This window comes from Carassius gibelio, chromosome B1, assembly GCF_023724105.1.
Source record: "Carassius gibelio isolate Cgi1373 ecotype wild population from Czech Republic chromosome B1, carGib1.2-hapl.c, whole genome shotgun sequence".
NCBI classification, from domain to species: domain Eukaryota; kingdom Metazoa; phylum Chordata; class Actinopteri; order Cypriniformes; family Cyprinidae; genus Carassius; species Carassius gibelio.
The window spans coordinates 1-23,939 of record NC_068396.1 but is presented as its reverse complement, the minus strand read 5'-3'; the positions used below and the strand labels follow the sequence as shown (position 1 = coordinate 23,939).

General features: G+C 42.6%; 35 non-coding genes across 35 annotated transcripts; all 35 read left to right on the top strand.

The window, feature by feature from the left end:
* Window positions 1–444: 444 nt before the first annotated feature.
* trnar-ucg (transfer RNA arginine (anticodon UCG)) lies at window positions 445–517 on the top strand. The gene has a single exon. It is a non-coding gene; the product is annotated as a tRNA-Arg (tRNA).
* Window positions 518–1,873: 1,356 nt separating this feature from the next.
* On the top strand, window positions 1,874–1,946 carry trnar-ucg (transfer RNA arginine (anticodon UCG)). Its single transcript has one exon. It is a non-coding gene; the product is annotated as a tRNA-Arg (tRNA).
* A 570-nt stretch (window positions 1,947–2,516) lies between these two features.
* trnar-ucg (transfer RNA arginine (anticodon UCG)) lies at window positions 2,517–2,589 on the top strand. Its single transcript has one exon. It is a non-coding gene; the product is annotated as a tRNA-Arg (tRNA).
* Window positions 2,590–2,750: 161 nt separating this feature from the next.
* trnar-ccg (transfer RNA arginine (anticodon CCG)) lies at window positions 2,751–2,823 on the top strand. The gene has a single exon. It is a non-coding gene; the product is annotated as a tRNA-Arg (tRNA).
* Window positions 2,824–3,159: 336 nt separating this feature from the next.
* On the top strand, window positions 3,160–3,232 carry trnar-ucg (transfer RNA arginine (anticodon UCG)). Its single transcript has one exon. It is a non-coding gene; the product is annotated as a tRNA-Arg (tRNA).
* A 161-nt stretch (window positions 3,233–3,393) lies between these two features.
* On the top strand, window positions 3,394–3,466 carry trnar-ccg (transfer RNA arginine (anticodon CCG)). Its single transcript has one exon. It is a non-coding gene; the product is annotated as a tRNA-Arg (tRNA).
* Window positions 3,467–3,802: 336 nt separating this feature from the next.
* On the top strand, window positions 3,803–3,875 carry trnar-ucg (transfer RNA arginine (anticodon UCG)). The gene has a single exon. It is a non-coding gene; the product is annotated as a tRNA-Arg (tRNA).
* Window positions 3,876–5,237: 1,362 nt separating this feature from the next.
* On the top strand, window positions 5,238–5,310 carry trnar-ucg (transfer RNA arginine (anticodon UCG)). The gene has a single exon. It is a non-coding gene; the product is annotated as a tRNA-Arg (tRNA).
* Window positions 5,311–5,471: 161 nt separating this feature from the next.
* On the top strand, window positions 5,472–5,544 carry trnar-ccg (transfer RNA arginine (anticodon CCG)). The gene has a single exon. It is a non-coding gene; the product is annotated as a tRNA-Arg (tRNA).
* A 570-nt stretch (window positions 5,545–6,114) lies between these two features.
* Window positions 6,115–6,187, top strand: trnaq-uug (transfer RNA glutamine (anticodon UUG)). Its single transcript has one exon. It is a non-coding gene; the product is annotated as a tRNA-Gln (tRNA).
* Window positions 6,188–7,310: 1,123 nt separating this feature from the next.
* On the top strand, window positions 7,311–7,383 carry trnar-ucg (transfer RNA arginine (anticodon UCG)). Its single transcript has one exon. It is a non-coding gene; the product is annotated as a tRNA-Arg (tRNA).
* Window positions 7,384–7,846: 463 nt separating this feature from the next.
* On the top strand, window positions 7,847–7,919 carry trnar-ucg (transfer RNA arginine (anticodon UCG)). Its single transcript has one exon. It is a non-coding gene; the product is annotated as a tRNA-Arg (tRNA).
* A 1,286-nt stretch (window positions 7,920–9,205) lies between these two features.
* Window positions 9,206–9,278, top strand: trnar-ccg (transfer RNA arginine (anticodon CCG)). The gene has a single exon. It is a non-coding gene; the product is annotated as a tRNA-Arg (tRNA).
* Window positions 9,279–9,614: 336 nt separating this feature from the next.
* On the top strand, window positions 9,615–9,687 carry trnar-ucg (transfer RNA arginine (anticodon UCG)). The gene has a single exon. It is a non-coding gene; the product is annotated as a tRNA-Arg (tRNA).
* Window positions 9,688–10,917: 1,230 nt separating this feature from the next.
* On the top strand, window positions 10,918–10,990 carry trnar-ucg (transfer RNA arginine (anticodon UCG)). Its single transcript has one exon. It is a non-coding gene; the product is annotated as a tRNA-Arg (tRNA).
* Window positions 10,991–11,151: 161 nt separating this feature from the next.
* trnaq-uug (transfer RNA glutamine (anticodon UUG)) lies at window positions 11,152–11,224 on the top strand. The gene has a single exon. It is a non-coding gene; the product is annotated as a tRNA-Gln (tRNA).
* A 393-nt stretch (window positions 11,225–11,617) lies between these two features.
* trnar-ucg (transfer RNA arginine (anticodon UCG)) lies at window positions 11,618–11,690 on the top strand. Its single transcript has one exon. It is a non-coding gene; the product is annotated as a tRNA-Arg (tRNA).
* Window positions 11,691–13,125: 1,435 nt separating this feature from the next.
* On the top strand, window positions 13,126–13,198 carry trnar-ucg (transfer RNA arginine (anticodon UCG)). The gene has a single exon. It is a non-coding gene; the product is annotated as a tRNA-Arg (tRNA).
* Window positions 13,199–13,359: 161 nt separating this feature from the next.
* On the top strand, window positions 13,360–13,432 carry trnar-ccg (transfer RNA arginine (anticodon CCG)). Its single transcript has one exon. It is a non-coding gene; the product is annotated as a tRNA-Arg (tRNA).
* A 1,788-nt stretch (window positions 13,433–15,220) lies between these two features.
* On the top strand, window positions 15,221–15,293 carry trnar-ucg (transfer RNA arginine (anticodon UCG)). Its single transcript has one exon. It is a non-coding gene; the product is annotated as a tRNA-Arg (tRNA).
* Window positions 15,294–15,454: 161 nt separating this feature from the next.
* trnar-ccg (transfer RNA arginine (anticodon CCG)) lies at window positions 15,455–15,527 on the top strand. The gene has a single exon. It is a non-coding gene; the product is annotated as a tRNA-Arg (tRNA).
* A 336-nt stretch (window positions 15,528–15,863) lies between these two features.
* Window positions 15,864–15,936, top strand: trnar-ucg (transfer RNA arginine (anticodon UCG)). Its single transcript has one exon. It is a non-coding gene; the product is annotated as a tRNA-Arg (tRNA).
* A 155-nt stretch (window positions 15,937–16,091) lies between these two features.
* On the top strand, window positions 16,092–16,164 carry trnar-ccg (transfer RNA arginine (anticodon CCG)). The gene has a single exon. It is a non-coding gene; the product is annotated as a tRNA-Arg (tRNA).
* A 336-nt stretch (window positions 16,165–16,500) lies between these two features.
* trnar-ucg (transfer RNA arginine (anticodon UCG)) lies at window positions 16,501–16,573 on the top strand. The gene has a single exon. It is a non-coding gene; the product is annotated as a tRNA-Arg (tRNA).
* A 161-nt stretch (window positions 16,574–16,734) lies between these two features.
* On the top strand, window positions 16,735–16,807 carry trnar-ccg (transfer RNA arginine (anticodon CCG)). Its single transcript has one exon. It is a non-coding gene; the product is annotated as a tRNA-Arg (tRNA).
* A 336-nt stretch (window positions 16,808–17,143) lies between these two features.
* On the top strand, window positions 17,144–17,216 carry trnar-ucg (transfer RNA arginine (anticodon UCG)). Its single transcript has one exon. It is a non-coding gene; the product is annotated as a tRNA-Arg (tRNA).
* Window positions 17,217–18,680: 1,464 nt separating this feature from the next.
* Window positions 18,681–18,753, top strand: trnar-ccg (transfer RNA arginine (anticodon CCG)). The gene has a single exon. It is a non-coding gene; the product is annotated as a tRNA-Arg (tRNA).
* Window positions 18,754–19,089: 336 nt separating this feature from the next.
* Window positions 19,090–19,162, top strand: trnar-ucg (transfer RNA arginine (anticodon UCG)). Its single transcript has one exon. It is a non-coding gene; the product is annotated as a tRNA-Arg (tRNA).
* Window positions 19,163–19,323: 161 nt separating this feature from the next.
* On the top strand, window positions 19,324–19,396 carry trnar-ucg (transfer RNA arginine (anticodon UCG)). The gene has a single exon. It is a non-coding gene; the product is annotated as a tRNA-Arg (tRNA).
* A 393-nt stretch (window positions 19,397–19,789) lies between these two features.
* trnar-ucg (transfer RNA arginine (anticodon UCG)) lies at window positions 19,790–19,862 on the top strand. Its single transcript has one exon. It is a non-coding gene; the product is annotated as a tRNA-Arg (tRNA).
* A 1,435-nt stretch (window positions 19,863–21,297) lies between these two features.
* trnar-ucg (transfer RNA arginine (anticodon UCG)) lies at window positions 21,298–21,370 on the top strand. Its single transcript has one exon. It is a non-coding gene; the product is annotated as a tRNA-Arg (tRNA).
* A 161-nt stretch (window positions 21,371–21,531) lies between these two features.
* Window positions 21,532–21,604, top strand: trnar-ccg (transfer RNA arginine (anticodon CCG)). The gene has a single exon. It is a non-coding gene; the product is annotated as a tRNA-Arg (tRNA).
* Window positions 21,605–21,940: 336 nt separating this feature from the next.
* Window positions 21,941–22,013, top strand: trnar-ucg (transfer RNA arginine (anticodon UCG)). The gene has a single exon. It is a non-coding gene; the product is annotated as a tRNA-Arg (tRNA).
* Window positions 22,014–23,392: 1,379 nt separating this feature from the next.
* On the top strand, window positions 23,393–23,465 carry trnar-ucg (transfer RNA arginine (anticodon UCG)). The gene has a single exon. It is a non-coding gene; the product is annotated as a tRNA-Arg (tRNA).
* A 161-nt stretch (window positions 23,466–23,626) lies between these two features.
* On the top strand, window positions 23,627–23,699 carry trnar-ccg (transfer RNA arginine (anticodon CCG)). Its single transcript has one exon. It is a non-coding gene; the product is annotated as a tRNA-Arg (tRNA).
* The last annotated feature ends 240 nt before the right edge of the window (window positions 23,700–23,939 follow it).

Genomic DNA, 23,939 nt, shown 5'->3' with positions numbered 1-23,939 from the left:
AAAGCATCAACCTTCAGAGCTGAAGATTGTGGGTTCAAGTCATGAGAATTATCATAGAACAGGCAATTTTCTGAAATCTCACTCAGATCAGCTTCGGATAAGACTTTCTGTAATGCCTCTGGGTTCAGTAACAGATGTGGCCCATTGGCCTAATGGATAAGGCATCAGCCTCAGGAGCTGGGAATTGTGGGTTCAAGTCCCACCTGGGTCGTCTTTCAGGGCTTTATTTAAGTGGGCTATGCAAGAAATTTCAGGATGATAACTTCAATATGACACTACAGCCCCAAGAATTAGCATAGAACTGGCAATTTCATGATATTGCTTTCAGTTTAGTTTGTTTCTGACTGTCTGTCAATGACTCTGGGTTCGAATCCCAATGTCATGATATCGCTTTTAGTTTGTTTATGACTGTGTGTCAATGCCTCTGGGTTCACCAGTGAACGAGGCCCAGTGGCCTAATGGATAAGGCATCAGCCTTCGGAGCTGAGAATTGTGGGTTCGAGTCCCACCTGGGTCATCTTTCAAGCATTGCATTTAAGCTGGCAGTGCAAGAAAGAAATTCAAGGACGATAACTTCGCTGTAGACACAAGAATAGAACTGGCAATTTCATGATATCGCTTTTAGTTTGTTTATGACTGTCTGTCAATGCCTCTGGGTTCACCAGTGAAAGAGGCCCAGTGGCCTAATGGAGAAGGCATCAGCCTTCGGAGCTGAGGATTGTGGGTTCGAGTCCCACTTGGCTCATCATTCAAGAGTTGCATTTCAGCTGGCATTGCAAGAAAGAAATTCAATGGTGAACTTTTACTATAGACACAAGAATTAGCATAGAACTTGCATTTTTTGAAATAACTTTCAATTTAGCTTGCATCAGAATGTTAATGAATACCTCAGGCTTAATCAGAGAAAAGGTCCAGTTGTCTAATAAATAAGGCATCAACCTTCGGAGCTGGGGGTTGTGAATTAAATTACCACCTGAGTCGTCAATGAGAGGTTAGATTTAAGTTGGCTGCGCAACAGGTACCAGGATAATAAGTGCAAGGAGACACAATAGCTGTGACAAAGGAACATGAGAGTTAGCATAGAACTGCCAACGGAACATGAGAACTAGCAATTTCATGAAAACTCTTTCAGTTTAGTTTGTTTCTGACTGTCTGTCAATGCCTCTGGGTTCACCAGTGAACAAGGCCCAGTGGCCTAATGCATCGGTCTTCAGAGCTGAGGATTGTGGGTTCATCTTTCAAGGTTGGTGTTTATGTTGGCAGTGCAAGGAAGAAATTCTAGGACGATGACGTCAATATGACACTATAGCCACAAGATTAATCATAAAATTGGCAAATTTCTGAAAACTCACTCAGTTCAGCTTGGATAAGACGGTCTGTAAATGCCTCTGTGTGGGCTTGTTGGAAAATACCCAGTGGCCAAACGGATAAAGCATCAACCTTCAGAGCTGAAGATTGTGGGTTCAAGTCATGAGAATTATCATAGAACAGGCAATTTTCTGAAATCTCACTCAGATCAGCTTCGGATAAGACTTTCTGTAATGCCTCTGGGTTCAGTAACAGATGTGGCCCATTGGCCTAATGGATAAGGCATCAGCCTCAGGAGCTGGGAATTGTGGGTTCAAGTCCCACCTGGGTCGTCTTTCAGGGCTTTATTTAAGTGGGCTATGCAAGAAATTTCAGGATGATAACTTCAATATGACACTACAGCCCCAAGAATTAGCATAGAACTGGCAATTTCATGATATTGCTTTCAGTTTAGTTTGTTTCTGACTGTCTGTCAATGACTCTGGGTTCGAATCCCAATGTCATGATATCGCTTTTAGTTTGTTTATGACTGTGTGTCAATGCCTCTGGGTTCACCCGTGAACGAGGCCCAGTGGCCTAATGGATAAGGCATCAGCCTTCGGAGCTGAGGATTGTGGGTTCGAGTCCCACCTGGGTCATCTTTCAAGCGTTGCATTTAAGCTGGCAGTGCAAGAAAGAAATTCAAGGACGATAACTTCACTGTAGACACAAGAATTAGAATAGAACTGGCAATTTCATGATATTGCTTTTAGTTTGTTTATGACTGTGTGTCAATGCCTCTTGATTCATCAGTGAACGAGGCCCAGTGGCCTAATGGATAAGGCATCAGCCTTCGGAGCTGGGAATTGTGGGTTCAAGTCCCACCTGGGTCATCTATGAGGGCTTTCATTTAAGTGGGCTATGCAAGACATTTCAGGATGATAACTTCAATATGACACTATATCCCCAAGAATTAGCATTGAACGGGAAATTTTATGATATTGCTTTCAGTTTAGTTTGTTTCTGACTGTCTGTCAATGACTCTGGGTTCGAATCCCACCTGGGTCATCTTTCAAGAGTTGCATTTAAGCTGGCAGTGCAAGACAGAAATTCAAGGACGATATCTTCATTGTAGACATAAGAATTAGCATAGAACTGGCAATGTCATGATATCGCTTTTAGTTTGTTTATGACTGTGTGTCAATGCCTCTGGGTTCACCAGTGAACGAGGCCCAGTGGCCTAATGGATAAGGCATCAGCCTTCGGAGCTGAGGATTGTGGGTTCGAGTCCCACCTGGGTCATCTTTCAAGCGTTGCATTTAAGCTGGCAGTGCAAGAAAGAAATTCAAGGACGATAACTTCACTGTAGACACAAGAATTAGAATAGAACTGGCAATTTCATGATATTGCTTTTAGTTTGTTTATGACTGTGTGTCAATGCCTCTTGATTCATCAGTGAACGAGGCCCAGTGGCCTAATGGATAAGGCATCAGCCTCCGGAGCTGGGAATTGTGGGTTTAAGTCCCACCTGGGTCATCTTTGAGGGCTTTCATTTAAGTGGGCTATGCAAGAAATTTCAGGATGATAACTTCAATATGACACTATAGCCCCAAGAATTAGCATAGAACTGGCATTTTCATGATATTGCTTTCAGTTTAGTTTGTTTCTGACTGTCTGTCAATGACTCTGGGTTCGAATCCCACCTGGGTCATCTTTCAAGAGTTGCATTTAAGCTGGCAGTGCAAGACAGAAATTCAAGGACGATATCTTCATTGTAGACATAAGAATTAGCATAGAACTGGCAATGTCATGATATCGCTTTTAGTTTGTTTATGACTGTGTGTCAATGCCTCTGGGTTCACCAGTGAACGAGGCCCAGTGGCCTAATGGATAAGGCATCAGCCTTCGGAGCTGAGGATTGTGGGTTCGAGTCCCACCTGGGTCATCTTTCAAGCATTGCATTTAAGCTGGCAGTGCAAGAAAGAAATTCAAGGACGATAACTTCACTGTAGACACAAGAATTAGAATAGAACTGGCAATTTTGTGATATTGCTTTTAGTTTGTTTATGACTGTGTCTCAATGCCTCTTGATTCATCATTGAACGAGGCCCAGTGGCCTAATGGATAAGGCATCAGCCTCCGGAGCTGGGAATTGTGGGTTCAAGTCCCACCTGGGTCATCTTTGAGGGCTTTCATTTAAGTGGGCTATGCAATACATTTCAGGATGATAACTTCAATATGACACTATATCCCCAAGAATTAGCATTGAACGGGAAATTTTATGATATTGCTTTCAGTTTAGTTTGTTTCTGACTGTCTGTCAATGACTCTGGGTTCGAATCCCACCTGGGTCATCTTTCAAGAGTTGCATTTAAGCTGGCAGTGCAAGACAGAAATTCAAGGACGATATCTTCATTGTAGACATAAGAATTAGCATAGAACTGGCAATGTCATGATATCGCTTTTAGTTTGTTTATGACTGTGTGTCAATGCCTCTGGGTTCACCAGTGAACGAGGCCCAGTGGCCTAATGGATAAGGCATCAGCCTTCGGAGCTGAGGATTGTGGGTTCGAGTCCCACCTGGGTCATCTTTCAAGCATTGCATTTAAGCTGGCAGTGCAAGAAAGAAATTCAAGGACGATAACTTCGCTGTAGACACAAGAATTAGAATAGAACTGGCAATTTCGTGATATTGCTTTTAGTTTGTTTATGACTGTGTGTCAATGCCTCTGGGTTCACCAGTGAAAGAGGCCCAGTGGCCTAATGGAGAAGGCATCAGCCTTCGGAGCTGAGGATTGTGGGTTCGAGTCCCACTTGGCTCATCATTCAAGAGTTGCATTTCCGCTGGCATTGCAAGAAAGAAATTCAATGGTGAACTTTTACTATAGACACAATAATTAGCATAGAACTTGCATTTTTTGAAATAACTTTCAATTTAGCTTGCATCAGAATGTTAATGAATACCTCAGGCTTAATCAGAGAAAAGGTCCAGTTGTCTAATAAATAAGGCATCAACCTTCGGAGCTGGGGGTTGTGAATTAAATTACCACCTGAGTCATCAATGAGAGGTTAGATTTAAGTTGGCTGCGCAACAGGTACCAGGATAATAAGTGCAAGGAGACACAATAGCTGTGACAAAGGAACATGAGAGTTAGCATAGAACTGCCAACGGAACATGAGAACTAGCAATTTCATGAAAACTCTTTCAGTTTAGTTTGTTTCTGACTGTCTGTCAATGCCTCTGGGTTCACCAGTGAACAAGGCCCAGTGGCCTAATGCATCGGTCTTCAGAGCTGAGGATTGTGGGTTCATCTTTCAAGGTTGGTGTTTATGTTGGCAGTGCAAGGAAGAAATTCTAGGACGATGACGTCAATATGACACTATAGCCACAAGATTAATCATAAAATTGGCAAATTTCTGAAAACTCACTCAGTTCAGCTTGGATAAGACGGTCTGTAAATGCCTCTGTGTGGGCTTGTTGGAAAATACCCAGTGGCCAAACGGATAAAGCATCAACCTTCAGAGCTGAAGATTGTGGGTTCAAGTCATGAGAATTATCATAGAACAGGCAATTTTCTGAAATCTCACTCAGATCAGCTTCGGATAAGACTTTCTGTAATGCCTCTGGGTTCAGTAACAGATGTGGCCCATTGGCCTAATGGATAAGGCATCAGCCTCAGGAGCTGGGAATTGTGGGTTCAAGTCCCACCTGGGTCGTCTTTCAGGGCTTTATTTAAGTGGGCTATGCAAGAAATTTCAGGATGATAACTTCAATATGACACTACAGCCCCAAGAATTAGCATAGAACTGGCAATTTCATGATATTGCTTTCAGTTTAGTTTGTTTCTGACTGTCTGTCAATGACTCTGGGTTCGAATCCCAATGTCATGATATCGCTTTTAGTTTGTTTATGACTGTGTGTCAATGCCTCTGGGTTCACCCGTGAACGAGGCCCAGTGGCCTAATGGATAAGGCATCAGCCTTCGGAGCTGAGGATTGTGGGTTCGAGTCCCACCTGGGTCATCTTTCAAGCGTTGCATTTAAGCTGGCAGTGCAAGAAAGAAATTCAAGGACGATATCTTCATTGTAGACACAAGAATTAGAATAGAACTGGCAATTTCGTGATATTGCTTTTAGTTTGTTTATGACTGTGTCTCAATGCCTCTTGATTCATCATTGAACGAGGCCCAGTGGCCTAATGGATAAGGCTTCAGCCTCCGGAGCTGGGAATTGTGGGTTCAAGTCCCACCTGGGTCATCTTTGAGGGCTTTCATTTAAGTGGGCTATGCAAGACATTTCAGGATGATAACTTCAATATGACACTATATCCCCAAGAATTAGCATTGAACGGGAAATTTTATGATATTGCTTTCAGTTTAGTTTGTTTCTGACTGTCTGTCAATGACTCTGGGTTCGAATCCCACCTGGGTCATCTTTCAAGAGTTGCATTTAAGCTGGCAGTGCAAGACAGAAATTCAAGGACGATATCTTCATTGTAGACATAAGAATTAGCATAGAACTGGCAATGTCATGATATCGCTTTTAGTTTGTTTATGACTGTGTGTCAATGCCTCTGGGTTCACCAGTGAACGAGGCCCAGTGGCCTAATGGATAAGGCATCAGCCTTCGGAGCTGAGGATTGTGTGTTCGAGTCCCACCTGGGTCATCTTTCAAGCATTGCATTTAAGCTGGCAGTGCAAGAAAGAAATTCAAGGACGATAACTTCGCTGTAGACACAAGAATTAGAATAGAACTGGCAATTTCATGATATCGCTTTTAGTTTGTTTATGACTGTCTGTCAATGCCTCTTGATTTACCAGTGAACCAGGCCCAGTGGCCTAATGGAGAAGGCATCAGCCTTTGGAGCTGAGGATTGTGGGTTCGATTCCCACTTGGCTCATCATTCAAGAGTTGCATTTCAGCTGGCATTGCAAGAAAGAAATTCAATGGTGAACTTTTACTATAGACACAAGAATTAGCATAGAACTGGCATTTTTTGAAATAACTTTCAATTTAGCTTGCATCAGAATGTTAATGAATACCTCAGGCTTAATCAGAGAAAAGGTCCAGTTGTCTAATAAATAAGGCATCAACCTTCGGAGCTGGGGGTTGTGAATTAAATTACCACCTGAGTCGTCAATGAGAGGTTAGATTTAAGTTGGCTGCGCAACAGGTACCAGGATGATAAGTGCAAGGAGACACAATAGCTGTGACAAAGGAACATGAGAGTTAGCATAGAACTGCCAACGGAACATGAGAACTAGCAATTTCATGAAAACTCTTTTAGTTTAGTTTGTTTCTGACTGTCTGTCAATGCCTCTGGGTTCACCAGTGAACAAGGCCCAGTGGCCTAATGCATCGGTCTTCAGAGCTGAGGATTGTGGGTTCATCTTTCAAGGTTGGTGTTTATGTTGGCAGTGCAAGGAAGAAATTCTAGGACGATAACGTCAATATGACACTATAGCCACAAGATTAATCATAAAATTGGCAAATTTCTGAAAACTCACTCAGTTCAGCTTGGATAAGACGGTCTGTAAATGCCTCTGTGTGGGCTTGTTGGAAAATACCCAGTGGCCAAACGGATAAAGCATCAACCTTCAGAGCTGAAGATTGTGGGTTCAAGTCATGAGAATTATCATAGAACAGGCAATTTTCTGAAATCTCACTCAGATCAGGTTCGGATAAGACTTTCTGTAATGCCTCTGGGTTCAGTAACAGATGTGGCCCATTGGCCTAATGGATAAGGCCTCAGGAGCTGGGAATTGTGGGTTCAAGTCCCACCTGGGTAGTCTTTCAGGGCTTTCATTTAAGTGGGCTATGCAAGAAATTTCAGGATGATAACTTCAATATGACACTATAGCCCCAAGAATTAGCATAGAACTGGCAATTTCATGATATTGCTTTCAGTTTAGTTTGTTTCTGACTGTCTGTCAATGACTCTGGGTTCGAATCCCAATGTCATGATATCGCTTTTAGTTTGTTTATGACTGTGTGTCAATGCCTCTGGGTTCACCAGTGAATGAGGCCCAGTGGCCTAATGGATAAGGCATCAGCCTTCGGAGCTGAGGATTGTGGGTTCGAGTCCCACCTGGGTCATCTTTCAAGCGTTGCATTTAAGCTGGCAGTGCAAGAAAGAAATTCAAGGACGATAACTTCACCGTAGGGCTTTATTTAAGTGGGCTATGCAAGAAATTTCAGGATGATAACTTCAATATGACACTACAGCCCCAAGAATTAGCATAGAACTGGCAATTTCATGATATTGCTTTCAGTTTAGTTTGTTTCTGACTGTCTGTCAATGACTCTGGGTTCGAATCCCAATGTCATGATATCGCTTTTAGTTTGTTTATGACTGTGTGTCAATGCCTCTGGGTTCACCCGTGAACGAGGCCCAGTGGCCTAATGGATAAGGCATTTAAGCTGGCAGTGCAAGACAGAAATTCAAGGACGATATCTTCATTGTAGACATAAGAATTAGCATAGAACTGGCAATGTCATGATATCGCTTTTAGTTTGTTTATGACTGTGTGTCAATGCCTCTGGGTTCACCAGTGAACGAGGCCCAGTGGCCTAATGGATAAGGCATCAGCCTTCGGAGCTGAGGATTGTGGGTTCGAGTCCCACCTGGGTCATCTTTCAAGCATTGCATTTAAGCTGGCAGTGCAAGAAAGAAATTCAAGGACGATAACTTCGCTGTAGACACAAGAATTAGAATAGAACTGGCAATTTCATGATATTGCTTTTAGTTTGTTTATGACTGTCTGTCAATGCCTCTTGATTTACCAGTGAAGCAGGCCCAGTGGCCTAATGGAGAAGGCATCAGCCTTTGGAGATGAGGATTGTGGGTTCGAGTCCCACTTGGCTCATCATTCAAGAGTTGCATTTCAGCTGCCATTGCAAGAAAGAAATTCAATGGTGAACTTTTACTATAGACACAAGAATTAGCATAGAACTGGCATTTTTTGAAATAACTTTCAATTTAGCTTGCATCAGAATGTTAATGAATACCTCAGGCTTAATCAGAGAAAAGGTCCAGTTGTCTAATAAATAAGGCATCAACCTTCGGAGCTGGGGGTTGTGAATTAAATTACCACCTGAGTCGTCAATGAGAGGTTAGATTTAAGTTGGCTGCGCAACAGGTACCAGGATGATAAGTGCAAGGAGACACAATAGCTGTGACAAAGGAACATGAGAGTTAGCATAGAACTGCCAACGGAACATGAGAACTAGCAATTTCATGAAAACTCTTTTAGATTAGTTTGTTTCTGACTGTCTGTCAATGCCTCTGGGTTCACCAGTGAACAAGGCCCAGTGGCCTAATGCATCGGTCTTCAGAGCTGAGGATTGTGGGTTCATCTTTCAAGGTTGGTGTTTATGTTGGCAGTGCAAGGAAGAAATTCTAGGACGATAACGTCAATATGACACTATAGCCACAAGATTAATCATAAAATTGGCAAATTTCTGAAAACTCACTCAGTTCAGCTTGGATAAGACGGTCTGTAAATGCCTCTGTGTGGGCTTGTTGGAAAATACCCAGTGGCCAAACGGATAAAGCATCAACCTTCAGAGCTGAAGATTGTGGGTTCAAGTCATGAGAATTATCATAGAACAGGCAATTTTCTGAAATCTCACTCAGATCAGGTTCGGATAAGACTTTCTGTAATGCCTCTGGGTTCAGTAACAGATGTGGCCCATTGGCCTAATGGATAAGGCATCAGCCTCAGGAGCTGGGAATTGTGGGTTCAAGTCCCACCTGGGTAGTCTTTCAGGGCTTTCATTTAAGTGGGCTATGCAAGAAATTTCAGGATGATAACTTCACTGTAGACACAAGAATTAGAATAGAACTGGCAGTTTCATGATATTGCTTTTAGTTTGTTTATGACTGTCTGTCAATGCCTCTTGATTTACCAGTGAACCAGGCCCAGTGGCCTAATGGATAAGGCATCAGCCTCCGGAGCTGGGAATTGTGGGTTCAAGTCCCACATGGGTCATCTATGAGGGCTTTCATTTAAGTGGGCTATGCAAGACATTTCAGGATGATAACTTCAATATGACACTATAGCCCCAAGAATTAGCATAGAACTGGCATTTTCATGATATTGCTTTCAGTTTAGTTTGTTTCTGACTGTCTGTCAATGACTCTGGGTTCGAATCCCACCTGGGTCATCTTTCAAGAGTTGCATTTAAGCTGGCAGTGCAAGACAGAAATTCAAGGACGATATCTTCATTGTAGACATAAGAATTAGCATAGAACTGGCAATGTCATGATATCGCTTTTAGTTTGTTTATGACTGTGTGTCAATGCCTCTGGGTTCACCAGTGAACGAGGCCCAGTGGCCTAATGGATAAGGCATCAGCCTTCGGAGCTGAGGATTGTGGGTTCGAGTCCCACCTGGGTCATCTTTCAAGCATTGCATTTAAGCTGGCATTGCAAGAAAGAAATTCAATGGTGAACTTTTACTATAGACACAAGAATTAGCATAGAACTGGCATTTTTTGAAATAACTTTCAATTTAGCTTGCATCAGAATGTTAATGAATACCTCAGGCTTAATCAGAGAAAAGGTCCAGTTGTCTAATAAATAAGGCATCAACCTTCGGAGCTGGGGGTTGTGAATTAAATTACCACCTGAGTCGTCAATGAGAGGTTAGATTAAAGTTGGCTGCGCAACAGGTACCAGGATGATAAGTGCAAGGAGACACAATAGCTGTGACAAAGGAACATGAGAGTTAGCATAGAACTGCCAACGGAACATGAGAACTAGCAATTTCATGAAAACTCTTTCAGTTTAGTTTGTTTCTGACTGTCTGTCAATGCCTCTGGGTTCACCAGTGAACAAGGCCCAGTGGCCTAATGCATCGGTCTTCAGAGCTGAGGATTGTGGGTTCATCTTTCAAGGTTGGTGTTTATGTTGGCAGTGCAAGGAAGAAATTCTAGGACGATAACGTCAATATGACACTATAGCCACAAGATTAATCATAAAATTGGCAAATTTCTGAAAACTCACTCAGTTCAGCTTGGATAAGACGGTCTGTAAATGCCTCTGTTTGGGCTTGTTGGAAAATACCCAGTGGCCAAACGGATAAAGCATCAACCTTCAGAGCTGAAGATTGTGGGTTCAAGTCATGAGAATTATCATAGAACAGGCAATTTTCTGAAATCTCACTCAGATCAGCTTCGGATAAGACTTTCTGTAATGCCTCTGGGTTCACTAACAGATGTGGCCCATTGGCCTAATGGATAAGGCATCAGCCTCAGGAGCTGGGAATTGTGGGTTCAAGTCCCACCTGGGTCGTCTTTCAGGGCTTTATTTAAGTGGGCTATGCAAGACATTTCAGGATGATAACTTCAATATGACACTATATCCCCAAGAATTAGCATAGAACGGGAAATTTTATGATATTGCTTTCAGTTTAGTTTGTTTCTGACTGTCTGTCAATGACTCTGGGTTCGAATCCCACCTGGGTCATCTTTCAAGAGTTGCATTTAAGCTGGCAGTGCAAGACAGAAATTCAAGGACGATATCTTCATTGTAGACATAAGAATTAGCATAGAACTGGCAATGTCATGATATCGCTTTTAGTTTGTTTATGACTGTGTGCCAATGCCTCTGGGTTCACCAGTGAACGAGGCCCAGTGGCCTAATGGATAAGGCATCAGCCTTCGGAGCTGAGGATTGTGGGTTCGAGTCCCACCTGGGTCATCTTTCAAGCATTGCATTTAAGCTGGCAGTGCAAGAAAGAAATTCAAGGACGATAACTTCGCTGTAGACACAAGAATTAGAATAGAACTGGCAATTTCATGATATTGCTTTTAGTTTGTTTATGACTGTCTGTCAATGCCTCTTGATTTACCAGTGAACCAGGCCCAGTGGCCTAATGGAGAAGGCATCAGCCTTTGGAGCTGGGAATTGTGGGTTCGAGTCCCACCTGGGTCATCTTTCAAGCATTGCATTTAAGCTGGCAGTGCAAGACAGAAATTCAAGGACGATATCTTCATTGTAGACATAAGAATTAGCATAGAACTGGCAATGTCATGATATCGCTTTTAGTTTGTTTATGGCTTCCCCAAGAATTAGCATAGAACGGGAAATTTTATGATATTGCTTTCAGTTTAGTTTGTTTCTGACTGTCTGTCAATGACTCTGGGTTCGAATCCCACCTGGGTCATCTTTCAAGAGTTGCATTTAAGCTGGCAGTGCAAGACAGAAATACAAGGACGATATCTTCATTGTAGACATAAGAATTAGCATAGAACTGGCAATGTCATGATATCGCTTTTAGTTTGTTTATGACTGTGTGTCAATGCCTCTGGGTTCACCAGTGAACAGGGCCCAGTGGCCTAATGGATAAGGCATCAGCCTTCGGAGCTGAGGATTGTGGGTTCGAGTCCCACCTGGGTCATCTTTGAGGGCTTTCATTTAAGTGGGCTATGCAAGACATTTCAGGATGATAACTTCAATATGACACTATAGCCCCAAGAATTAGCATAGAACTGGCATTTTCATGATATTGCTTTCAGTTTAGTTTGTTTCTGACTGTCTGTCAATGACTCTGGGTTCGAATCCCAATGTCATGATATCGCTTTTAGTTTGTTTATGACTGTCTGTCAATGCCTCTTGATTTACCAGTGAACCAGGCCCAGTGGCCTAATGGAGAAGGCATCAGCCTTCGGAGCTGAGGATTGTGGGTTCGAGTCCCACTTGGCTCATCATTCAAGAGTTGCATTTCAGCTGGCATTGCAAGAAAGAAATTCAATGGTGAACTTTTACTATAGACACAAGAATTAGCATAGAACTGGCATTTTTTGAAATAACTTTCAATTTAGCTTGCATCAGAATGTTAATGAATACCTCAGGCTTAATCAGAGAAAAGGTCCAGTTGTCTAATAAATAAGGCATCAACCTTCGGAGCTGGGGGTTGTGAATTAAATTACCACCTGAGTCGTCAATGAGAGGTTAGATTTAAGTTGGCTGCGCAACAGGTACCAGGATGATAAGTGCAAGGAGACACAATAGCTGTGACAAAGGAACATGAGAGTTAGCATAGAACTGCCAACGGAACATGAGAACTAGCAATTTCATGAAAACTCTTTCAGTTTAGTTTGTTTCTGACTGTCTGTCAATGCCTCTGGGTTCACCAGTGAACAAGGCCCAGTGGCCTAATGCATCGGTCTTCAGAGCTGAGGATTGTGGGTTCATCTTTCAAGGTTGGTGTTTATGTTGGCAGTGCAAGGAAGAAATTCTAGGACGATGACGTCAATATGACACTATAGCCACAAGATTAATCATAAAATTGGCAAATTTCTGAAAACTCACTCAGTTCAGCTTGGATAAGACGGTCTGTAAATGCCTCTGTGTGGGCTTGTTGGAAAATACCCAGTGGCCAAACGGATAAAGCATCAACCTTCAGAGCTGAAGATTGTGGGTTCAAGTCATGAGAATTATCATAGAACAGGCAATTTTCTGAAATCTCACTCAGATCAGCTTCGGATAAGACTTTCTGTAATGCCTCTGGGTTCAGTAACAGATGTGGCCCATTGGCCTAATGGATAAGGCATCAGCCTCAGGAGCTGGGAATTGTGGGTTCAAGTCCCACCTGGGTCGTCTTTCAGGGCTTTATTTAAGTGGGCTATGCAAGAAATTTCAGGATGATAACTTCAATATGACACTATAGCCCCAAGAATTAGCATAGAACTGGCAATTTCATGATATTGCTTTCAGTTTAGTTTGTTTCTGACTGTCTGTCAATGACTCTGGGTTCGAATCCCAATGTCATGATATCGCTTTTAGTTTGTTTATGACTGTGTGTCAATGCCTCTGGGTTCACCAGTGAACGAGGCCCAGTGGCCTAATGGATAAGGCATCAGCCTTCGGAGCTGAGGATTGTGGGTTCGAGTCCCACCTGGGTCATCTTTCAAGCGTTGCATTTAAGCTGGCAGTGCAAGAAAGAAATTCAAGGACGATAACTTCACTGTAGACACAAGAATTAGAATAGAACTGGCAATTTCATGATATTGCTTTTAGTTTGTTTATGACTGTGTGTCAATGCCTCTTGATTCATCAGTGAACGAGGCCCAGTGGCCTAATGGATAAGGCATCAGCCTCCGGAGCTGGGAATTGTGGGTTTAAGTCCCACCTGGGTCATCTTTGAGGGCTTTCATTTAAGTGGGCTATGCAAGAAATTTCAGGATGATAACTTCAATATGACACTATAGCCCCAAGAATTAGCATAGAACTGGCATTTTCATGATATTGCTTTCAGTTTAGTTTGTTTCTGACTGTCTGTCAATGACTCTGGGTTCGAATCCCACCTGGGTCATCTTTCAAGAGTTGCATTTAAGCTGGCAGTGCAAGACAGAAATTCAAGGACGATATCTTCATTGTAGACATAAGAATTAGCATAGAACTGGCAATGTCATGATATCGCTTTTAGTTTGTTTATGACTGTGTGTCAATGCCTCTGGGTTCACCAGTGAACGAGGCCCAGTGGCCTAATGGATAAGGCATCAGCCTTCGTAGCTGAGGATTGTGGGTTTGAGTCCCACCTGGGTCATCTTTCAAGCATTGCATTTAAGCTGGCAGTGCAAGAAAGAAATTCAAGGACGATAACTTCGCTGTAGACACAAGAATTAGAATAGAACTGGCAATTTCATGATATTGCTTTTAGTTTGTTTATCACTGTCTGTCAATGCCTCTTGATTTACCAGTGAACCAGGCCCAGTGGCCTAATGGAGAAGGCGTCAGCCTTCGGAGCTCAGGATTGTGGGTTCGAGTCCCACTTGGCTCATCATTCAAGAGTTGCATTTCAGCTGGCATTGCAAGAAAGAAATTCAATGGTGAACTTTTACTATAGACACAAGAATTAGCATAGAACTGGCATTTTTTGAAATAACTTTCAATTTAGCTTGCATCAGAATGTTAATGAATACCTCAGGCTTAATCAGAGAAAAGGTCCAGTTGTCTAATAAATAAGGCATCAACCTTCGGTGCTGGGGGTTGTGAATTAAATTACCACCTGAGTCGTCAATGAGAGGTTAGATTTAAGTTGGCTGCGCAACAGGTACCAGGATGATAAGTGCAAGGAGACACAATAGCTGTGACAAAGGAACATGAGAGTTAGCATAGAACTGCCAACGGAACATGAGAACTAGCAATTTCATGAAAACTCTTTCAGTTTAGTTTGTTTCTGACTGTCTGTCAATGCCTCTGGGTTCACCAGTGAACAAGGCCCAGTGGCCTAATGCATCGGTCTTCAGAGCTGAGGATTGTGGGTTCATCTTTCAAGGTTGGTGTTTATGTTGGCAGTGCAAGGAAGAAATTCTAGGACGATGACGTCAATATGACACTATAGCCACAAGATTAATCATAAAATTGGCAAATTTCTGAAAACTCACTCAGTTCAGCTTGGATAAGACGGTCTGTAAATGCCTCTGTGTGGGCTTGTTGGAAAATACCCAGTGGCCAAACGGATAAAGCATCAACCTTCAGAGCTGAAGATTGTGGGTTCAAGTCATGAGAATTATCATAGAACAGGCAATTTTCTGAAATCTCACTCAGATCAGCTTCGGATAAGACTTTCTGTAATGCCTGTAATGCCTGAACTGAATCGGTTCAGTAACAGATGTGGCCCATTGGCCTAATGGATAAGGCATCAGCCTCAGGAGCTGGGAATTGTGGGTTCAAGTCCCACCTGGGTAGTCTTTCAGGGCTTTCATTTAAGTGGGCTATGCAAGAAATTTCAGGATGATAACTTCAATATGACACTATAGCCCCAAGAATTAGCATAGAACTGGCAATTTCATGATATTGCTTTCAGTTTAGTTTGTTTCTGACTGTCTGTCAATGACTCTGGGTTCGAATCCCAATGTCATGATATCGCTTTTAGTTTGTTTATGACTGTGTGTCAATGCCTCTGGGTTCACCAGTGAACGAGGCCCAGTGGCCTAATGGATAAGGCATCAGTCTTCGGAGCTGAGGATTGTGGGTTCGAGTCCCACCTGGGTCATCTTTCAAGCGTTGCATTTAAGCTGGCAGTGCAAGAAAGAAATTCAAGGACGATAACTTCACTGTAGACACAAGAATTAGAATAGAACTGGCAATTTCATGATATTGCTTTTAGTTTGTTTATGACTGTGTGTCAATGCCTCTTGATTCATCAGTGAACGAGGCCCAGTGGCCTAATGGATAAGGCATCAGCCTCCGGAGCTGGGAATTGTGGGTTTAAGTCCCACCTGGGTCATCTTTGAGGGCTTTCATTTAAGTGGGCTATGCAAGAAATTTCAGGATGATAACTTCAATATGACACTATAGCCCCAAGAATTAGCATAGAACTGGCATTTTCATGATATTGCTTTCAGTTTAGTTTGTTTCTGACTGTCTGTCAATGACTCTGGGTTCGAATCCCACCTGGGTCATCTTTCAAGAGTTGCATTTAAGCTGGCAGTGCAAGACAGAAATTCAAGGACGATATCTTCATTGTAGACATAAGAATTAGCATAGAACTGGCAATGTCATGATATCGCTTTTAGTTTGTTTATGACTGTGTGTCAATGCCTCTGGGTTCACCAGTGAACGAGGCCCAGTGGCCTAATGGATAAGGCATCAGCCTTCGGAGCTGAGGATTGTGGGTTCGAGTCCCACCTGGGTCATCTTTCAAGCATTGCATTTAAGCTGGCAGTGCAAGAAAGAAATTCAAGGACGATAACTTCACTGTAGACATTAGAATAGAACTGGCAATTTTGTGATATTGCTTTTAGTTTGTTTATGACTGTGTCTCAATGCCTCTTGATTCATCATTGAACGAGGCCCAGTGGCCTAATGGATAAGGCATCAGCCTCCGGAGCTGGGAATTGTGGGTTCAAGTCCCACCTGGGTCATCTTTGAGGGCTTTCATTTAAGTGGGCTATGCAATACATTTCAGGATGATAACTGCAATATGACACTATATCCCCAAGAATTAGCATTGAACGGGAAATTTTATGATATTGCTTTCAGTTTAGTTTGTTTCTGACTGTCTGTCAATGACTCTGGGTTCGAATCCCACCTGGGTCATCTTTCAAGAGTTGCATTTAAGCTGGCAGTGCAAGACAGAAATTCAAGGACGATATCTTCATTGTAGACATAAGAATTAGCATAGAACTGGCAATGTCATGATATCGCTTTTAGTTTGTTTATGACTGTGTGTCAATGCCTCTGGGTTCACCAGTGAACGAGGCCCAGTGGCCTAATGGATAAGGCATCAGCCTTCGGAGCTGAGGATTGTGGGTTCGAGTCCCACCTGGGTCATCTTTCAAGCGTTGCTTTTAAGCTGCAAGTGCAAGAAAGAAATTCAAGGACGATAACTTCACTGTAGACACAAGAATTAGAATAGAACTGGCAGTTTCATGATATTGCTTTTAGTTTGTTTATGACTGTCTGTCAATGCCTCTTGATTTACCAGTGAACCAGGCCCAGTGGCCTAATGGATAAGGCATCAGCCTCCGGAGCTGGGAATTGTGGGTTCAAGTCCCACATGGGTCATCTATGAGGGCTTTCATTTAAGTGGGCTATGCAAGACATTTCAGGATGATAACTTCAATATGACACTATAGCCCCAAGAATTAGCATAGAACTGGCATTTTCATGATATTGCTTTCAGTTTAGTTTGTTTCTGACTGTCTGTCAATGACTCTGGGTTCGAATCCCACCTGGGTCATCTTTCAAGAGTTGCATTTAAGCTGGCAGTGCAAGACAGAAATTCAAGGACGATATCTTCATTGTAGACATAAGAATTAGCATAGAACTGGCAATGTCATGATATCGCTTTTAGTTTGTTTATGACTGTGTGTCAATGCCTCTGGGTTCACCAGTGAACGAGGCCCAGTGGCCTAATGGATAAGGCATCAGCCTTCGGAGCTGAGGATTGTGGGTTCGAGTCCCACCTGGGTCATCTTTCAAGCATTGCATTTAAGCTGGCATTGCAAGAAAGAAATTCAATGGTGAACTTTTACTATAGACACAAGAATTAGCATAGAACTGGCATTTTTTGAAATAACTTTCAATTTAGCTTGCATCAGAATGTTAATGAATACCTCAGGCTTAATCAGAGAAAAGGTCCAGTTGTCTAATAAATAAGGCATCAACCTTCGGAGCTGGGGGTTGTGAATTAAATTACCACCTGAGTCGTCAATGAGAGGTTAGATTTAAGTTGGCTGCGCAACAGGTACCAGGATGATAAGTGCAAGGAGACACAATAGCTGTGACAAAGGAACATGAGAGTTAGCATAGAACTGCCAACGGAACATGAGAACTAGCAATTTCATGAAAACTCTTTCAGTTTAGTTTGTTTCTGACTGTCTGTCAATGCCTCTGGGTTCACCAGTGAACAAGGCCCAGTGGCCTAATGCATCGGTCTTCAGAGCTGAGGATTGTGGGTTCATCTTTCAAGGTTGGTGTTTATGTTGGCAGTGCAAGGAAGAAATTCTAGGACGATAACGTCAATATGACACTATAGCCACAAGATTAATCATAAAATTGGCAAATTTCTGAAAACTCACTCAGTTCAGCTTGGATAAGACGGTCTGTAAATGCCTCTGTGTGGGCTTGTTGGAAAATACCCAGTGGCCAAACGGATAAAGCATCAACCTTCAGAGCTGAAGATTGTGGGTTCAAGTCATGAGAATTATCATAGAACAGGCAATTTTCTGAAATCTCACTCAGATCAGCTTCGGATAAGACTTTCTGTAATGCCTCTGGGTTCAGTAACAGATGTGGCCCATTGGCCTAATGGATAAGGCATCAGCCTCAGGAGCTGGGAATTGTGGGTTCAAGTCCCACCTGGGTCGTCTTTCAGGGCTTTATTTAAGTGGGCTATGCAAGAAATTTCAGGATGATAACTTCAATATGACACTACAGCCCCAAGAATTAGCATAGAACTGGCAATTTCATGATATTGCTTTCAGTTTAGTTTGTTTCTGACTGTCTGTCAATGACTCTGGGTTCGAATCCCACCTGGGTCATCTTTCAAGAGTTGCATTTAAGCTGGCAGTGCAAGACAGAAATTCAAGGACGATATCTTCATTGTAGACATAAGAATTAGCATAGAACTGGCAATGTCATGATATCGCTTTTAGTTATTTTATGACTGTGTGTCAATGCCTCTGGGTTCACCAGTGAACGAGGCCAAGTGGCCTAATGGATAAGGCATCAGCCTTCGGAGCTGAGGATTGTGGGTTCGAGTCCCACCTGGGTCATCTTTCAAGCATTGCATTTAAGCTGGCAGTGCAAGAAAGAAATTCAAGGACGATAACTTCGCTGTAGACACAAGAATTAGAATACAACTGGCAATTTCATGATATTGCTTTTAGTTTGTTTATGACTGTCTGTCAATGCCTCTTGATTTACCAGTGAACCAGGCCCAGTGGCCTAATGGATAAGGCATCAGCCTCCGGAGCTGGGAATTGTGGGTTCAAGTCCCACATGGGTCATCTATGAGGGCTTTCATTTAAGTGGGCTATGCAAGACATTTCAGGATGATAACTTCAATATGACACTATATCCCCAAGAATTAGCATAGAACGGGAAATTTTATGATATTGCTTTCAGTTTAGTTTGTTTCTGACTGTCTGTCAATGACTCTGGGTTCGAATCCCACCTGGGTCATCTTTCAAGAGTTGCATTTAAGCTGGCAGTGCAAGACAAAAATTCAAGGACGATATCTTCATTGTAGACATAAGAATTAGCATAGAACTGGCAATGTCATGATATCGCTTTTAGTTTGTTTATGACTGTGTGTCAATGCCTCTGGGTTCACCAGTGAACGAGGCCCAGTGGCCTAATGGATAAGGCATCAGCCTTCGGAGCTGAGGATTGTGGGTTCGAGTCCCACCTGGGTCATCTTTCAAGCATTGCATTTAAGCTGGCAGTGCAAGAAAGAAATTCAAGGACGATAACTTCGCTGTAGACACAAGAATTAGAATAGAACTGGCAATTTCATGATATTGCTTTTAGTTTGTTTATGACTGTCTGTCAATGCCTCTTGATTTACCAGTGAACCAGGCCCAGTGGCCTAATGGAGAAGGCATCAGCCTTCGGAGCTGGGAATTGTGGGTTCGAGTCCCACCTGGGTCATCTTTCAAGCATTGCATTTAAGCTGGCAGTGCAAGACAGAAATTCAAGGACGATATCTTCATTGTAGACATAAGAATTAGCATAGAACTGGCAATGTCATGATATCGCTTTTAGTTTGTTTATGGCTTCCCCAAGAATTAGCATAGAACGGGAAATTTTATGATATTGCTTTCAGTTTAGTTTGTTTCTGACTGTCTGTCAATGACTCTGGGTTCGAATCCCACCTGGGTCATCTTTCAAGAGTTGCATTTAAGCTGGCAGTGCAAGACAGAAATACAAGGACGATATCTTCATTGTAGACATAAGAATTAGCATAGAACTGGCAATGTCATGATATCGCTTTTAGTTTGTTTATGACTGTGTGTCAATGCCTCTGGGTTCACCAGTGAACAGGGCCCAGTGGCCTAATGGATAAGGCATCAGCCTTCGGAGCTGAGGATTGTGGGTTCGAGTCCCACCTGGGTCATCTTTGAGGGCTTTCATTTAAGTGGGCTATGCAAGACATTTCAGGATGATAACTTCAATATGACACTATAGCCCCAAGAATTAGCATAGAACTGGCATTTTCATGATATTGCTTTCAGTTTAGTTTGTTTCTGACTGTCTGTCAATGACTCTGGGTTCGAATCCCAATGTCATGATATCGCTTTTAGTTTGTTTATGACTGTCTGTCAATGCCTCTTGATTTACCAGTGAACCAGGCCCAGTGGCCTAATGGAGAAGGCATCAGCCTTCGGAGCTGAGGATTGTGGGTTCGAGTCCCACTTGGCTCATCATTCAAGAGTTGCATTTCAGCTGGCATTGCAAGAAAGAAATTCAATGGTGAACTTTTACTATAGACACAAGAATTAGCATAGAACTGGCATTTTTTGAAATAACTTTCAATTTAGCTTGCATCAGAATGTTAATGAATACCTCAGGCTTAATCAGAGAAAAGGTCCAGTTGTCTAATAAATAAGGCATCAACCTTCGGAGCTGGGGGTTGTGAATTAAATTACCACCTGAGTCGTCAATGAGAGGTTAGATTTAAGTTGGCTGCGCAACAGGTACCAGGATGATAAGTGCAAGGAGACACAATAGCTGTGACAAAGGAACATGAGAGTTAGCATAGAACTGCCAACGGAACATGAGAACTAGCAATTTCATGAAAACTCTTTCAGTTTAGTTTGTTTCTGACTGTCTGTCAATGCCTCTGGGTTCACCAGTGAACAAGGCCCAGTGGCCTAATGCATCGGTCTTCAGAGCTGAGGATTGTGGGTTCATCTTTCAAGGTTGGTGTTTATGTTGGCAGTGCAAGGAAGAAATTCTAGGACGATGACGTCAATATGACACTATAGCCACAAGATTAATCATAAAATTGGCAAATTTCTGAAAACTCACTCAGTTCAGCTTGGATAAGACGGTCTGTAAATGCCTCTGTGTGGGCTTGTTGGAAAATACCCAGTGGCCAAACGGATAAAGCATCAACCTTCAGAGCTGAAGATTGTGGGTTCAAGTCATGAGAATTATCATAGAACAGGCAATTTTCTGAAATCTCACTCAGATCAGCTTCGGATAAGACTTTCTGTAATGCCTCTGGGTTCAGTAACAGATGTGGCCCATTGGCCTAATGGATAAGGCATCAGCCTCAGGAGCTGGGAATTGTGGGTTCAAGTCCCACCTGGGTCGTCTTTCAGGGCTTTATTTAAGTGGGCTATGCAAGAAATTTCAGGATGATAACTTCAATATGACACTATAGCCCCAAGAATTAGCATAGAACTGGCAATTTCATGATATTGCTTTCAGTTTAGTTTGTTTCTGACTGTCTGTCAATGACTCTGGGTTCGAATCCCAATGTCATGATATCGCTTTTAGTTTGTTTATGACTGTGTGTCAATGCCTCTGGGTTCACCAGTGAACGAGGCCCAGTGGCCTAATGGATAAGGCATCAGCCTTCGGAGCTGAGGATTGTGGGTTCGAGTCCCACCTGGGTCATCTTTCAAGCGTTGCATTTAAGCTGGCAGTGCAAGAAAGAAATTCAAGGACGATAACTTCACTGTAGACACAAGAATTAGAATAGAACTGGCAATTTCATGATATTGCTTTTAGTTTGTTTATGACTGTGTGTCAATGCCTCTTGATTCATCAGTGAACGAGGCCCAGTGGCCTAATGGATAAGGCATCAGCCTCCGGAGCTGGGAATTGTGGGTTTAAGTCCCACCTGGGTCATCTTTGAGGGCTTTCATTTAAGTGGGCTATGCAAGAAATTTCAGGATGATAACTTCAATATGACACTATAGCCCCAAGAATTAGCATAGAACTGGCATTTTCATGATATTGCTTTCAGTTTAGTTTGTTTCTGACTGTCTGTCAATGACTCTGGGTTCGAATCCCACCTGGGTCATCTTTCAAGAGTTGCATTTAAGCTGGCAGTGCAAGACAGAAATTCAAGGACGATATCTTCATTGTAGACATAAGAATTAGCATAGAACTGGCAATGTCATGATATCGCTTTTAGTTTGTTTATGACTGTGTGTCAATGCCTCTGGGTTCACCAGTGAACGAGGCCCAGTGGCCTAATGGATAAGGCATCAGCCTTCGTAGCTGAGGATTGTGGGTTCGAGTCCCACCTGGGTCATCTTTCAAGCATTGCATTTAAGCTGGCAGTGCAAGAAAGAAATTCAAGGACGATAACTTCGCTGTAGACACAAGAATTAGAATAGAACTGGCAATTTCATGATATTGCTTTTAGTTTGTTTATGACTGTCTGTCAATGCCTCTTGATTTACCAGTGAACCAGGCCCAGTGGCCTAATGGAGAAGGCGTCAGCCTTCGGAGCTGAGGATTGTGGGTTCGAGACCCACTTGGCTCATCATTCAAGAGTTGCATTTCAGCTGGCATTGCAAGAAAGAAATTCAATGGTGAACTTTTACTATAGACACAAGAATTAGCATAGAACTGGCATTTTTTGAAATAACTTTCAATTTAGCTTGCATCAGAATGTTAATGAATACCTCAGGCTTAATCAGAGAAAAGGTCCAGTTGTCTAATAAATAAGGCATCAACCTTCGGTGCTGGGGGTTGTGAATTAAATTACCACCTGAGTCGTCAATGAGAGGTTAGATTTAAGTTGGCTGCGCAACAGGTACCAGGATGATAAGTGCAAGGAGACACAATAGCTGTGACAAAGGAACATGAGAGTTAGCATAGAACTGCCAACGGAACATGAGAACTAGCAATTTCATGAAAACTCTTTCAGTTTAGTTTGTTTCTGACTGTCTGTCAATGCCTCTGGGTTCACCAGTGAACAAGGCCCAGTGGCCTAATGCATCGGTCTTCAGAGCTGAGGATTGTGGGTTCATCTTTCAAGGTTGGTGTTTATGTTGGCAGTGCAAGGAAGAAATTCTAGGACGATGACGTCAATATGACACTATAGCCACAAGATTAATCATAAAATTGGCAAATTTCTGAAAACTCACTCAGTTCAGCTTGGATAAGACGGTCTGTAAATGCCTCTGTGTGGGCTTGTTGGAAAATACCCAGTGGCCAAACGGATAAAGCATCAACCTTCAGAGCTGAAGATTGTGGGTTCAAGTCATGAGAATTATCATAGAACAGGCAATTTTCTGAAATCTCACTCAGATCAGCTTCGGATAAGACTTTCTGTAATGCCTGTAATGCCTGAACTGAATCGGTTCAGTAACAGATGTGGCCCATTGGCCTAATGGATAAGGCATCAGCCTCAGGAGCTGGGAATTGTGGGTTCAAGTCCCACCTGGGTAGTCTTTCAGGGCTTTCATTTAAGTGGGCTATGCAAGAAATTTCAGGATGATAACTTCAATATGACACTATAGCCCCAAGAATTAGCATAGAACTGGCAATTTCATGATATTGCTTTCAGTTTAGTTTGTTTCTGACTGTCTGTCAATGACTCTGGGTTCGAATCCCAATGTCATGATATCGCTTTTAGTTTGCTTATGACTGTGTGTCAATGCCTCTGGGTTCACCAGTGAACGAGGCCCAGTGGCCTAATGGATAAGGCATCAGCCTTCGGAGCTGAGGATTGTGGGTTCGAGTCCCACCTGGGTCATCTTTCAAGCGTTGCATTTAAGCTGGCAGTGCAAGAAAGAAATTCAAGGACGATAACTTCACTGTAGACACAAGAATTAGAATAGAACTGGCAATTTCATGATATTGCTTTTAGTTTGTTTATGACTGTGTGTCAATGCCTCTTGATTCATCAGTGAACGAGGCCCAGTGGCCTAATGGATAAGGCATCAGCCTCCGGAGCTGGGAATTGTGGGTTTAAGTCCCACCTGGGTCATCTTTGAGGGCTTTCATTTAAGTGGGCTATGCAAGAAATTTCAGGATGATAACTTCAATATGACACTATAGCCCCAAGAATTAGCATAGAACTGGCATTTTCATGATATTGCTTTCAGTTTAGTTTGTTTCTGACTGTCTGTCAATGACTCTGGGTTCGAATCCCACCTGGGTCATCTTTCAAGAGTTGCATTTAAGCTGGCAGTGCAAGACAGAAATTCAAGGACGATATCTTCATTGT